Here is a 15,702-nt window from a genome sequence, read left to right as displayed (position 1 = left end):
ATGAAGACTACAGAAAATTAAGGTAAGTTTCTTAGCTTTCTTCACAGTATCTCTATGTGCCATCATCCTTGAAAAGAACCTTTAACCAAGCAACGTACGTCAGTGCATCATGAGATGAAAACTAGGCAGCTCTGAAAAACAGAACTATAAATACAGTTCAAAAAGTGGAAGGTTTAGGAAAAGCTGACAACCCCACATATAGCACAGTAACTGTTTTCATTCATAAGCTTAATGGCAATACTCTGCATAGTAATTGAAAAACCACTTCAAAAGTTTCAAAAGCAGGCATGTATCTGGACCAAGGCAGATGTCTTGGACAAAAGTTCTCAAACGCATAGGCTACATTTTGAGTTTTCATAAAATTCCTAATGATTATCTCCTGTACTTTAATGTAGTGTTTAGAGTCATAGTCTACAAATGAAATGAAAAGACTACCCTTGCTTCAAATGTGACAGTCAGCAGACACTTCCTGAAATGTCTGCGCTAGTTACAGAAGGGCTGCTGTTTCCTGCATCACAGATACATGGCATTTTGTTATTTGCATTGCTGCTTCAGTAGAAAAGCTTTCTTACCAAATTGCTCTAAAAAGGCAGCACTTTCTAACAGGTAATTTTGATGTCAAGTGTTGGTTCTTGGAGCAGAAGTAAAACTATCACCACATCTCAAGAGTTATTTGACATCTCCTGAGTGAAATTTTTAATAGGACATTAATACTAGCCTCATATTGCAGAGTAGACTGTGTAGACTTGTATAAAAAACAGGGAAAGTCCAGAGTCGGGCCAACCTTGTGGAACACCACCTGGTCCCCAGACTTGCACAGCTCTGAAATAAACAGTATCTCAACCTAGTTTGTGCATTTGGCTTATCACACACCAGGTAACAAATCCGAATGTTTTATTTGACAACAGAAGCACAACGTACATAACCCAAGCTCCTTTCTAATTGATTAAGCACACCCCAAATTGTGCAAGAATGAGAGCCTGTTCATTCTGGCCTGCAAAGATGAAGTGCAAAACCAGAACTGCAAGTTCTCGGTTTGATCTGCTGACATCTGATGGGCTCTCCCTCTATGAGAATCAGGCTTTGTGGATGAGAAAAGCTGGGAGGAGGGAAATCCACATGCCTCCTCCTCCTTTAAATTCTCTGAATGCAGGAGCAGTGCTGGATCAGCTGCAAGCAGATGCAAGCAAAGATAAGAAAGTCTTCAATGGTACTTGCAGCATGTTCTGTCTGCAGCAAAAAACCTGCATTTGGGGGGGATTTTGAGAGGCTGTAAAAGCCTAGCATGAGTTTTGTTTTTTTGTTCAGGAAAGCACTTGAGCACATACTAACTCTCACTGAATTCAGCACAATCTTGTGCTGAGCCTTTCAAGGATTTGGGTGGGGTTCAGAATGTGCGCAAAATTAAGTATGCAGCTTACGTACATCACTGCAACAAGGCCTTAACTTCTGTGAAAAGATACCTACAATCCAGAAATGCCAACAATCCCTAAAATGTTTACTCCGAATATTAAAAGGTTTCATAGTACCAGATTAAAAAATAAATATGCATGAATTATTTATTTCTGATTTTATAGTATTTATAAACTACTGTAGCCGCCCACCTAAGAAACAAGAATTCTCTATGTAAATAATTTAAATTTTAGAAATTGTTATAAAATGTGTGATGACTTGTCTGTGTGAAACCTGATGTGGGATCACTGTTAGGAGGGCATAACTGACAGCCATTACCTACACAGGGAAAATAACTATATAGCAAGTTTCATATACTCACAATCTGGAAGAAGTTCAAATGTAATGTCCCCATACTCAGGTGTCATTTATATCCCTGTCTGCATACATGTAAAAGCATACATATATATCTACAAATAAACACATACCTATATATAACTGTGCAGGGAGGCCAGTTTGCCTATTAGCACATTTTGACATGATGGATACTCTGAATCACTGGTAATATTGTCCTCCTTGATACAAGACTCACTTGGATATTGAATCTCTTGCCTGTTATTTTCTTTAATTTCCAAAACATATCTGTTGAAAATCCCTTCAGGAAATACTTTTGAACTTCCTCTGTAAATGTGGAAACAACTTCAAAGTTCTGTTAGTAATTTATGTATAGCATGATGGACTGGGGTCAGTTCACAACTGAATTCCCAAGGCAAGAAGATTAGATGATGGAAAAGACAATTTAATATAAAATGCCTCCTTGCTCAAAAGTTCACACAGAGACTGGTCCTGCATGCCTTGTTCATGCAGGCAGTCCTCTTTGAAATCAGAGCCCTTATTGCCTTGTGGTTTTTATAGTCATTCGCACCAAAGTGGATAAATGTTAAAGATGCCAGACCTCTAACCTAGCAGCAATTTATCACAGTGCACTCGCTGAACCTCTGATCAGACATGGTTCAACGGAGACAGTTTCCAGTTATAATGAGACAGTAGTTAGTGTAAGAGCAGCCCCAAAGCTAAGTTTGCCAGATGCCTGCGCAGTGTAACTACTGAAACATACTCTGTCTTAGATCTGGGGTGATGTAGCAGCTGATGCACCACAGGGAGTGCCTCCCATACCAGGCTCTATTTATCCATGGCACGGATATACCCCCTGCAAATCTGGCCTGTCCACTCAATCTCTTGCAGCCAAATTGCGTGACAGACCACGGAGAAAACAAGACAGAAAGGTTTCCGTAGCAAAAGGTCCTGTTGTTGTCTGAGGCAAGTGCAGATCAGACCTGCTGGCATGGTGAATTCAGGCTGTCCATAAAGAGAATGCAGTTTGGTCTCTGTAATGCTCTGGTCTGCTGGTCACCCCTGGAACCAATCATCTCAGGCAAGGGTAAGTTTTGCCCATGCATAGATAGCGGCACCAGGATTTTCTTTTGTTAAATCTTTAGATTTTGCACTTTAAGACCTAAAAACAGTCTTTTGGTAAGGCATATTTGTGGATAAAACTTGATACAGCATGTCACAGCTGATTTACCTGGCTCCAACTGCTATCCTGATGAAAACGTACTGTATGAAATACACAGGAGTGTTTTCCCCTACAACCACCTTCATCTTCATCAGAAATATTTTTGGAGCTATACAAAAATTTTGATGAAACTTTTAATTACATTCCTAAACATATATTAAGATATCTAAATTGACTTGACAGAACTGAAACCAGGCCAGCTATTTAAAGTGTTAGGTAAATTATTCAGAGAGAACACCTTCAAAATTGTAACCTCTTTCTTCTTTCCTATCTTCCGTTTTTAAGTATTCCTCCCACCAGCATTTTGACTCATTTTCTACTTTTATGTTTGTAAAACACCTAGCCACTATTAACAGAAAAGGAGTCTACTTGGGAGCAATACAAAAATTTTGGTATCACTCATATGTAAGATGTTTGCCCTGGGATAAGAACTATGTACAAATTTCTACACTGGCCCACACAAGCCAGTGAACCGGCTAAGTACAATGAAAGATACTACAAATGTAGGCAAAGAAGCATATACGTATACCAAGGACATCGAGGTGCTCAAATGAGTCCAGAGGAGGGCAATGAAGCTGGTGAGGGGTCTGGAGAACAAGTCTTACGAGGAGCGGCTGAGGGAGCTGGGATTGTTCAGCCTGGAGAAGAGGAGGCTCAGGGGCGACCTTATTGCTCTCTACAGGTACCTTAAAGGAGGCTGTAGCGAGGTAGGGGTTGGTCTATTCTCTCATGTGCCTGGTGACAGGACGAGGGGGAAGGGGCTAAAGTTGTGCCAGGGGAGGTTTAGGTTGGATATTAGGAAGAACTTCTTTACTGAAAGGGTTATTACGCATTGGAATGGGCTGCCCAGGGAAGTGGTTGAGTCACCATCCCTGGAGGTCTTTAAAAGACGTTTAGATGTAGAGCTTAGTGATATGGTTTAGTGGAGGACTTGTTAGTGTTAGGTCAGAAGTTGGACTAGATGAGCTTGGAGGTCTCTTCCAACCTAGATGATTCTGTGATTCTGTGATTCTATACATGGTGGCTGTAATATATTTGAGAATTTGGCATAAAGGGTCTGATTTTGTCTAGAAGAATGTCCTGTTACTAGTCATTTTCTTGAATTATCAAGATGATCATCAATGATGATTTTCTAACAATAACCACAGAATCATAGAATCATTAAGGTTGGAAAACGCTGCAGTAAAAACCTAAATAGTGATTTAGTTATATAAAACTCAGATTTAATACTGTAATTACTTCTTTTTCTGTCATAATAGGCAGATATTCGTCATAAGAGCATGTCAGTCTCTCATGCCATAATACAAGCCATGGAAATACTAACAGTCAAAAGAACTTTAAAGAGAGAGTTATTAAAACTCATCCATAAATTTCATGTCTTCTGTGGGCTTAAGACCTATCCTCTTAGATTTACATAGTTTTCTCTGATCTGCACTGCTTCTAACTGGAAGTGTCTCCAGCTTATTATTCAAAAAGATATTTGTGTGGAGTATAGAATGGGAAGAACAATTAGAAAACAGCTGCTGTTTAGCATTTGCCATAAAACTTCAAGACTCCTAGTAGGTGTTCTTTAGAAAAAGTCAATTAGTAGTTTAGAGCAGAACAGAGCTCATCACAATTTCTGTCCTCAGTAGCACCAGGGGAGTTCTCCTTTGATTAGAATACTTGCAGTGGGGGCTTCCTTTGTATCTTTCATAATGGAGTTTATGCTAGAAAGGCACTTTTTTAAAACACTACAAAACTCAGAGTGCCAATAGACAGCACTGTGTCTCTCATCTTTATCTCAAATGACACAGATAAAGTCTGTTGTTAAATTAGTCAGTGAGGAGGGAAGATAATCCCTAGCAGAGTGCCTGTTAGGCAGATCAAGGATGAAAGGACGTCTAAACACAGAGCTCACCTATATAATTAATTATGCTCATGCAGAAGTGAGGAACCACCAGCGCAGTCCCTCCAGCCCAGAGTATTGATCTGTAGGAAACAAACTATATCCCGTCTGGCAATCATCCAGAGATTACTTCTAAGTATCTTAGCTGGGCATCCAGGGAACCTGAAAAGCACAGTGGATATATACTGCATATATCTACAGCCACTGCAAAGAGCAGCCCCCGCTGGTGCCACCAGCACTGAATTCGTTCGGATTGCAAGCGCTAGGACGGGTGCAATGGGCTGCCACTTGCTTTCAGATGAGATGCATTTGAAGGCACTTGCCATCCCCTATGTATTCTTCACGCTTTATCAGGAAAAATCTAAGAGTAAAACTCTCTGATTACATACTGTTTCTTGAGCAGCAGAGGAGAGTAATGCAACAACATGAAGGCTGACCTATATGGGTACTTTATTAAGTGAACAATCAAGATTTGTAGGCAAAAGATACTAGGCACACTGTGCTCCAAATTAGAGGCTGATAAAAAACAATACTAATTACAGTCAATATTATTATATTAATCACTTAAAAGGGCTGCTTCCATACATATTAAAGACTACAGATTGTTTCATTTGTACTGATACAAGTACAGCCAGAGATGCTCTTCTAATTTCTTTTTGCTTTAAACAAAAATTATGTTTAAATATGAGCAAAGGTATGATATATTACACCTCCTCCACGATCTAACACAGTGACAGCACGCACTCATGTTCAGAATATTTGTATTATCATACATCACAAGCTATTTCTGATTTTAAGATACTCAAATTCATCACAGTTGATCTCACCAAACTATTCTTGACTACAAGCTGTGATCTAAATCTTCCCACAGTTTCCTGTTGCAGCTTTATCAAGCTGATAAAACAGCAACACAGAATAGGACTGAGAGGCCCAGTGCAAAGCTGAGAGATTGCCCTGAACTTAAGGAGGACACATGTTGTACAGGACACTCACCACCACGCTGGTTGCCTGTCCCAGGTGCCAGACACAGCAAGGATGTCTCTGCTGGTGCCCTCAGAAGAGATGGTTTGCTCAGCACTGTGGGTAATGACCAGGATCTTCCACAAATGCCTTACATCACCTCAGTGGTCTTTTGCACTGTTAATTGTAAAGCCATCATATCTCCTGTATGGCTCCTGGATTGGATGCAATGAGTCATTTTAAGCTAGCTCCTTTTATTCATTTTAGGAAAGACAATAGAGGCTTACTTTTGGTGCTCCACTTCTTTGAGGTGCTTAATGTCCCACTGAAGCTATCTCAATCTTTTTCACTTTCCTGTTCAAAACATGTGAAGCTGTGAGAGAAAATCGTGAACTGACTTGGTATGCAATTAAATAACAGCTTTAATACAATAGAGAGTGTTTAATTCCCAATAGTTGTTACAGTGAATCTGGCATGAATTTTATCTGAGTTGTTGAATTTTTATTTTTATAGATATGATATTGAAACAATAATTTGCTATTGAATTTTGGGAGAGTGCTGGTGTAACTATTATACTTGCAAATAAATTTATTTCTTACCACATTTAAAAGATACATTGAATAAAGTGTAGCCTATGGACTTGTTAGCTGTGCACACGTAAGTAGGAATATAACTGAAATGAAACGTCTAAATAGCAATGTTGTTCTTTTATTTATACAGCACTACTTATTTGTGCCTCAGATTTCATTTGCAAAGATATAATGGGGCAAATATAAATACTGACTGCCAGCTCTTCAGAAGATTGTTTGATATGAATGTATAATGTAAGGATTTAGCAATATCTGTCCATACGATCTTTAAGGCACAATTAACCTTGGATGTTTTCTTTTGTTTGTAGCCTGAAGCTCCAACATTTTAAATGCTTAATTAGCAGCAATCAGGCATCAGTACAGCTCCAATCTAACTGAGGGGATGGGACAGGTCTCCAGTTTGGCAGCCACTGCCAAAAGCAGGAGAATGTGCTTCTCTAATACTCGGCAATTCATCTGTCTTTTCTTGTATCAGAATTTTCATTGAAAATTGAACAAGTATTATCAGCTGAATAAAGTAACGGTTTGATACTTTGAGGAACTGGGAATGAATTAGTAGTCTTTATAAAATAATGTCATAGAAAACACTTAATATATTGTTCCTAACCATGTAACACTTTGAAAGTGTTTCCATGCCACAGTACAACATTGTTTTGCATGACTTAACTCCTGAAGATTAAAAAGAATCCTGTTAACATACTTCAGAAATGAACGAATATGGACTTTAGAAAAACAAGCTTGCCATGTTTTTTGATCTTCTCAGATTTAGGTTGCTTTCTAATATCTCAACAGTATTTTCCCCAGACAACATATAATTTTGCTTGTGAAGGAAATCAAAAGCCAAATTAGAAATATGAATGGAAGGGATTATGTTTTCAGCTGAATATCTTCTGATGTTTTTATATGCATTACATTATTTCCATAGTTGGAGAAAGAGAATGCAGTAGCAGGAAACCTAGATTTAATGAGAAGTGTCTGCATTGTGAAGAAAACTCACCAGTACTTCATCTTGATGAGGTGTAATTTCTTCATTTGTCATAGCTACTGGACACAAAGGCTAACACTGGTAGAAGAAGCTGAAAAAATGCATGCATCTTCAGGTAGAAATAGTCACCACTGAAGCAGCCCGGTGAGGTCTACAACCATAAAAAAACAGCACGAGTCTGAACTCCCTTGGACTGTAAAGTGCTATAAATTTATCTCCAGTAACATAGCATGTTCAAAAAATGCTAGCCGCATTATTCCAAAAATGTGTTTTCTTTCTCTGCTAAAATAAATGGATTTTTTTTCTTTCATTGTTCTTCCATTCAGAAACCCCATAATAATTTAACTGTTGAAAAATATTTTAGTAAACTACTGTTGGGGGCCACAGTAGTTGCAGATTTCTTTCAAAACAAAATGTAAAACAGGAGATTTAAAGGGAATTACAAAGCAGGCTTTTAATAATTTAGAAACTTTACATGGCTCTGCCCAGAAAATAAAACAGTCGTTTAGATTTTTGTACCAGTCATCAGTTCTAAACGTTTTATATTTTATAAATTCTTCTTCTCCTCATTGAAAAACATTTAAAACATACTAGAAGTGCTTCAAGAGAATGTCTTCATTTAACTGACCGTTTAAAAAATTTATGGCAGCAGTGCCATGTTTGAAATTTCCACTGATTAAGAAAGTTTTATGGCAGCATAACCAGAGAAAAGTGGAACTGTGTAAGCCATATTCATAAATGTTGTCAGGACTGACAATCTTTTCAAGACTACTGGTTAAGTAAAATACCATTTTTCATACAGACTACTATTCTATCCCAAGGCCCGACGACTCTCACTCAACGCCCTTTCCCACATACAGTTGTCAACTTGCTCTGGCTAAAATTCTTCTTTCCTTTCTCAGTTCTGATTTTTTTTTTCTGATTTTTTTTCCACCACAGGAGGTTGTGGTGGATAGATTTTCTTTGAAAGATGGAAGAATCTTAGTAAACTTTCCCCCATCGGAAAACAAAAAGAAAATAAAAAATCTGGAAAACATTGACTATTCCATCCTGTAATTCTTCCAAGTGTAGTTATGACAGGGCTTTGTCTCCCTTTTTATTTAAAACCAACCACACAAAGTAAAATCTGCCATGAAACAATCCAGAAGTACCTAATGGTGGTCTCAGGTTTAGAAAATATGTTATATAATATAGTTTAATTTATACCATGAAGTGTTTGGGTTGTGAACAATCAATGCAGAGAAAGTATTTCTGATAAATATCTCTAGCAAATTGTATAATTCTACTATAAAATATTATTTGTTTCACATCATTTTGTGCCATGTTTATGATGCATCTCACAGCTGCTTGTACTTCATTATGTCATTTTCAGATTCTGCTGCTGTATACTGATGTGTGATTTGATATTAGGTACTGTAAAATAGGAGGCTGTAAAGTAAATTACATCAATATCAAATAACAAGTAAGACATTAAAAAACACATTTATTGCCTCATCATGTGCTATGATATCCCAGAGAAGTATACCCAGCCTTGATGCTTGTCCTGCTTACTTTTCAGTATGCCTCTAAGCAAATTTCTATTAACACAAGTTTTTTCAGTAACCAAATGTTAATTACTTCTCAGCCACCTGTGAAACTGCCTTTTTTTCTTAAATGCATCACATTAAAATTACATTAAGGCAGATGTACTAACTCTTAAAGTTACAATGCCCATGTTGAAGTATAGGCAGGATATAAAGCCCATCATTAAAAAAAATAAAAAAAAGCTTTCAGAAATAAGATCATAATTCACTTTACCTAAGTACAAAATGTAGAAAGATGCTTAACCCAGGTTTTGAGCCTCTCTTGGTCCAACATAAACTAATCCTCTGAAATGAGAAAGCCTTGTAGTGGTACTGTCATTCAGCTTGCTGCATAAACTCAGTAGTCCAAATGTGTCACCGATTGCCCCAGCACCTTGCTCCGAAGGAATCCCACCTACAAACATGCTCAATTAAGGAGCTTAGATGAGTGAACCAGCACCTATTCCATATTTATGTGGGGTTACGCTATCACCTCTTGTCATGCAAGGAATGGAACCAGTAGGGCATCCTGGCTTCTGCAACTTTTTGCCTCAGGCACAATACATTCAGGAGTGCACAAGGAGCAGTGTGGCTACACATAGCCTGCTTTATGGCTATCACAACCTGGACAACTTTTCAAATCAACTTACCAGTTGATTTAAAAAAAAAAAAAAAATGAAGTTGTGTGCAATTATCAGTTCTTTGAAGGGTTTGAAATCATATGAAAAATGTATGAAGAACAAACTGAGAGTGCACATAAGCAAAGAAACTGCTTGCTGAGTGAAAACATTATCTTTGAATTAGCTCAAGATGGCTATGACTTTAATTTCATCTGTGATCTCTTTGTTTAATTTCCATTGCTCTGAAAGTGAGACAGTGTTATTTTCTCATAATTTGGTTATTTAGGACCAACATGTGACTTACTTCAGTGTCCATGCAAGAAGGTAAGTAGTAATAAAAACTTGCTCTTAGTACATCTTAGATGCAGAAATTACTGGGAGAGTGTTGCAAACATGAACAATTTTGGAAGAATGGTGACTACACCAGCAAGATGGCCAAAAATGTATTTAGTCATGATTGCCTTGAACCTACACGGAAATAAGGAGAGCTATGACTTTCTGCAACAAAGCTCCCTCCCACAGAAATTCATACAGTCACCTAGGATTTGGCTTAAGCTTTTAAAAATTTATGAAGATGACAACATGCTGTAACAGCCCTAGAGGTAAAGAGAAGAATAAAAATAAGCATTTTTATAAAGGTCAATTCTTCACTATAGATATATATGTATTTTGTATTTTTATGCTAGAATGCTGCATCTAACTTTCGCAGCAAAGTTTTATAAGATCCCTCAGACTCCTTTCTGTCATGCCCATACTTCAGAATGAAGGAATGATGTAGTTGTTGCTAGCATAGTTTTTGACCCTTAATATTATTTTTTTTTTTTGGGAGCTAAGTGAAAGAAGAGAGGGAAATTGTTTACAGACAAGGTGAAGGAAGAGGAGTGTAAGTACCTCCCAAGTATACCCCAAGCTGTGGGCTATTCGTGCTTGAAGGCAACGTAACTATTTTTGTCCTTTCTGGGAGACTCCATCTCACAAATGCATTCAGAGCATAAGACCAAGTAGCCAAAAGGTTAAAATGTGTTTCTGTCTTTTTCTGTTTAGAAGCAACAAACACAGCAAGAGCCAACTTTAGAAGCCAAGTACTTATCTAAAACAATGAACAATGTGGTAAACAAAGCAGTCCTTGAAGAGATGGAAGAGAATTGTGTCCAGATGTTCAAAAACACACAAATGTAGCACTGGATTTTTCTCTCCAAGAGCTGTATCCAATGTTTTGCTGGAGTTTATACAAAGAATAAATAAATACAAGTTTTGTTACGCTTGAGCAAGTAAAGTTGTACAAATAAGATTGGAAATTAAGCAAATGAAAGAAAGATTATTCAAAAGCTGAAATTTCTGTTCAGCTTGCCTTTCTTTCATCTTTTGTTTCCTTCTTATTCCCCAGCTCAGATATGGTGAAAAGTTGCTCAGATGAGCAGGCAAGAATTGCTCAGACACACAGCACAGATTGAAATGGCAAACTGCCACATTCTTCGGCACAGAGGCCCAGTACTATAATCCTACCAGGCCTGAATTGAATCTAAGGCCAGTTTATAGGATGACAACGCCAAGGAGGGGCAAAACCAAAATCTTTTTGTTCACTCAGCTTACATGTTGCACCAAGAGCTAGGAGCTGTCTTGCAAAGGACCAAAGGTTTTTGTCCTTTACACAAAGCTCACCCATCTGGAGCCCTCTTGAGAGACACCTCCTGATTCAGTGGTGACTCACAGGCTTGCTGTCCTTGAATTCACTTCTGCTGAGTCTCCACACCAGATCTCACCTCCTCAACCCCTCTTCAAATGAGCCACAACAGATACAGAGCAGTATAATTTTTATCCTGATGCTATTAAAAGCATGCCCTGGCCAATTGCCCTGGCCAATCTAACCGATGTTGTTACCACAGAAGACTTTTTCTCCAAATCCCTATCTTCAAGGCTAACTTACATGAGGACTAGTAAATGAATCCCAAATGAAAGTCTAAGAAACCAACAGCTTCATTTCTCCTTTCCAACAGGAGGAGTGCAGCAATGAGTTCCAATAAATCAATAGCTCTTAGGTCAAAATTCATTAGTTTTAATGATAACTCAAACAGCACTATAACTTAAAGCTCCACTCCTTACCCAGGGCTTCAATAAAAGAGAGAAATTGTCATATTATGAATGTCTGCAACACCTTTTTTCAAATATTTCTCTGCCGAGAATAAAAGACTACTAGACTACTAGACTAGAAAAGGTGTAAAAGTGATATGTACATGGGGCTGCAATGTCTGATACAGTGGAGATTGCTGAAACTGATGTTTTTTTCTAGAAGACAGCTTTAAAAAAGCTACAGAAACACTGTGATTGTCTTTGAGTGAGGTGAGTGAACTGGAAGAAATGATAAGTATTGGTAGACAAGTCTATGTTGGAGATTGTTAGTCACTACTTAGGCACTATCAAGGATGGCAAATCAATTACAAGTGCCTCATATTTGCAAGAAACATTTATTGTTTCTACAGTAAATGTCATCTCCTAATAGAAAAAAAGTGTCTGATTCTTTATAGAAAATTTTTCAGTGGAATAATTCTGTCCAGTATCTTTTTAAAATTTTCTCCCTGTTTATCCTACAAGTGACATTCATATGGAAACAGAATTGGTGTCATGACAATTACTATGCTTCAACTGTTTGTTGGATGCACTTGAGGGTGCAGTTATTTCTATACATATCAAATGCATTGTCACCCAGGAACTGGTCCAAAGGTCAGTAATATGCTTTCCATTCATTCTGTGGGCATGAGGTGATAAAAACTCTAACAGAAAAGAAAACAAATGTCTTTTCTAAAGAAAACAAATGTCTTACAAATAGATTTATTTTTTAAAAATGTATTTTACCCAGTAGCAAATTTAGGAATGATGAAGAAATGAAAATACTTCTTAAATTATAGGTATGATGAATTATCTTTAAAATATTTTGTTAAGAAACCTGACCTGTTCTCGCAAATTAATGAAGTTTCAAATAAAGCATTGTGCTCCAAACCCTAGAGTGCTTAGGGCTAGTTAAGGGTCTCCTTGTAAAAATAAGACAGAGAGAAAATAAGTAATTTTTATAAAATTTATAAATTATAAAATTATAATTAAATATATATATATAATAAGCTTATAAAAATAAAAGAGACAGAGAGAAAAAGTGAAAAAGAAAGAGGGGAATAAAAGATATGCAAGTTGGAAAATAAGATTTACAGCTCACCTTACTGAAAGCTTGCTTTAAGACAAATTTGAAAGATGACATGATGATGCGTTGTAACAACTCAAAAATCAAAATGAATCCTGGCAAGTGGGGCACGAGACAACTAAGAACAGGCTCACTGGATACAACCTACTGCTAGACAAATTCAGTTGGGAAATATATGCAGTTTCCTCTTGGGGAGGATGATCAAAGTAGTCCTTTGCTAAACAGAGACTCATGATTACTGATCATCTTCAAGATGAAATCTATTGTCTTACTAAAATATATTCCTGATCCAGCTTTTGGTGTAAATTCTTTGCCCTATGGTGGGTGAAAGAAGGGCTGGGAAGGATCTGCAGTGATTCTTTCAGTCTCAGAATTCATAAATTGAGGTCCTTCCATTCCTCTTCCTTCGTAGATCTCTATAAGAAAATAATTGCTTGGATAGGCATTAGTACAGTCATAATGTTTGCAGCTTTGAATAAAAACAATATTAAACTCTGTTTCGAGGCCTCAGGTCTTCTGCTAGTCACTCTTTTCACTTAAAAGTTTATTTTCCCCCTCATTGCCTCCTTGAGTACTCCTACTCTACTCTAATATATCAGCGATACACCATGGCTAGAGGCTGCAGGCTGAGAAATAGATCATTCTCTACAAAAATCCTGCCCAGTACTCACTACTCAGATACACGGTATCGGACTGTTTGTGAGAGTTTTGGTCAGGAAGAACAGATTCTCCAATGAAACTAAGAGAGATATGGGGAATATTCTTTGCATGTAGAAGGAGGAACTGTTGGATATATATTGCCTGGGCGATCCTCTTACATTGTAGGCATCTCAGGCAATGAAAAATTTATGTCTTTATTGATTGCATAAATTTTAAAGCTAGTTTGAATGCTGGCCTAAAATCTTCAGTCTGAGTGTGACGCAGCCTGTAACACTGAAAAGTTGGGTTAAAGGATCAGATGCACCTTCATGGTCATGATTTCTGTGAAACACTTGTTTTCACTTGATCTGCTATCTCCTTATCTCCAATCTTTTGCTCCTTCTTTATTTAGCATCTAAAAATTGCAACCTATCTGCTAGCCCTAGTGCTGAACAGAACTCTGCTAGGGAGTCTTTAAATCCACAGAAGCTAAATGGAAATAAGCACGCATTTCATTCCACATTCTTGCAGGCTATTACTTTCCAGAGACAACTAACCCACACTGTAGCCTAGAAACTGCTACTTTCAACAAACCTGAGCCCAGGACTGTCACCCTTCTTTACAGTGAGTAGCAAAACCGTGAGTTAACACAGTTCACAGTCCATAAATTACAGAAATGAACTATGAGACTTCACTGATAATGAGCACAGCATTCCTTGTAACGGGTTCTCAATATTGTCTTAACAAATTGTAACTGCTTTGCAACCATCTTGTGTCCCTCCAACATGAATCACATTATAATACAATTGCCGATGCAGCAGTATCGACTCTCTTCTCAATGTTGGAGGGATAAAAAAGAAGAAAAAAAATTAATTCTATCCTTTTACAGATCTTTTTAAACCAAAGCAGACTTAGTTGCAGCATTTTTGGCAATCCTTGCACTATATGAGCTGAAAATAATCCTGCAGTTATTGATTTCCCTACCAAGAGATAGCACTACAATACCAACACAGTTCTGCTGAGTATTGGAGTCTGCTTGTTCTGTATATTGTTTATGGATAGCTGCCATTTATCTACTGAATGGTTAGCCAAATAAGTGAAGCTGTTCTAGGTTCTCCAGCCTTTTAAATCAAAAACGGTGGTTCTGTTCTTGTGGATCTTCTATCTCTGCATAGTCCTGGACTGCAACAATACAAACCCTTTCCATGTGATATTATGTAGTGAGAATTATTTTTTTCTTTACACAGAAATCAGAGTATATCCATACCCTGCCTGTGCATACTCATTAAGTCAAAGAAGTCCTCAAAAAGGCAAATGCTGCATCTCTTGTCAACCATATGATTCCCTTAACTTGTCTCTTTTCATTACTTTGCTGAGGATGAAAAATAACTCCGAATGGCAAGATGGATGAGGTGATACAGTGCTTGTGGATGCTTATGTTCCAGAAATTGAAGCTGACATTTTATTCTGCACTATGCTAACCATAAAACATTATTGTTTATCCTAACTGCAGTCCAATGTCAGGCAGCGACACCTTTGGCTGCTGGGAAACAACCTTGAGCATTTATGCAGAGCTAGGAAAAAAGTGATGGTGTTTGGGAACTGATTTGACAGCCTAAAATCAAGCAGCATGCTGGGAAAGGAGCAGGTAGTCAAAGTTACGCCTTTGATGTGGTCAGCTCATGCACACCAGTGTCTCAGTCTAAAGCCAGTCATTTCAGTTCTATTATATCTGAATCTGTTCCGATAAATAAATAATAAATCGATAGTCAATGTATGAGTCAATAATTATCTAGTACCCGATCACCTCATTAGTTCCTCCTCTCTCGCATTATGAGAAACAGTGAGATGTTTGGCTTTTTTTTCCCCTTTTCCATGAAAGCCATAATTTTGTAGACTCAAAATATCCTTCTTGATTTTTTTTATTTTTTTCCCCAGGCTGATAAATCTTGTGCAATTTATCTTCTACATACAGAGAATCTATCCCAAACGTTGATAATCCTCTGCTTGGTGATACCACAATGTTTGGGAAATCTAGATTTGAGTCTTTTCTTTTATAAGACAAAGCCAGTAGTGGAATGGCATGACTTTTGTTTCTTAAGTGAATACATCAATAATTTGTTTCTAAATTAAATGATAGATACGTGCATGTTCTGTACAAGTTAAATCCAAACCAAAGCAGGTTTCACCCACATTTAAGTGTTAGTCATCACTTAGGCATGAGCTGTGGCATGCAGCATTTCAACACCTTCAGATTTGGGTTATGGAACAGACAGGCAGCAGGGAGCTGGTATTAG

General features: G+C 37.6%; 1 long non-coding RNA gene across 3 annotated transcripts in view; it reads right to left on the bottom strand.

The window, feature by feature from the left end:
• Positions 1–15,702, bottom strand: part of LOC310899360 — a 90,800-nt gene that overhangs the window by 29,365 nt on the left and 45,733 nt on the right. Inside the window, exons 4-6 of one of the 3 annotated variants that reach the window (XR_014584239.1) lie at positions 7,404–7,542; positions 5,850–6,189; positions 4,926–5,018 (exon numbers count right to left, since the gene is read on the bottom strand). This is a non-coding gene — a long non-coding RNA (uncharacterized lncRNA). Of the gene's footprint in view, positions 1–4,925; positions 5,019–5,130; positions 6,190–7,403; positions 7,543–15,702 lie in introns of those variants that run through there. The other 2 variants (XR_014584238.1, XR_014584240.1) reach the window with 2 other exon arrangements.

The sequence above is a fragment of the Anser anser genome (genome assembly GCF_964211835.1).
Source record: "Anser anser genome assembly, chromosome: 4".
NCBI classification, from domain to species: Eukaryota; Metazoa; Chordata; class Aves; order Anseriformes; family Anatidae; genus Anser; species Anser anser.
The sequence above is the reverse complement of the archived record's forward strand: the minus strand, read 5'-3'. Positions and strand labels throughout refer to the sequence as shown.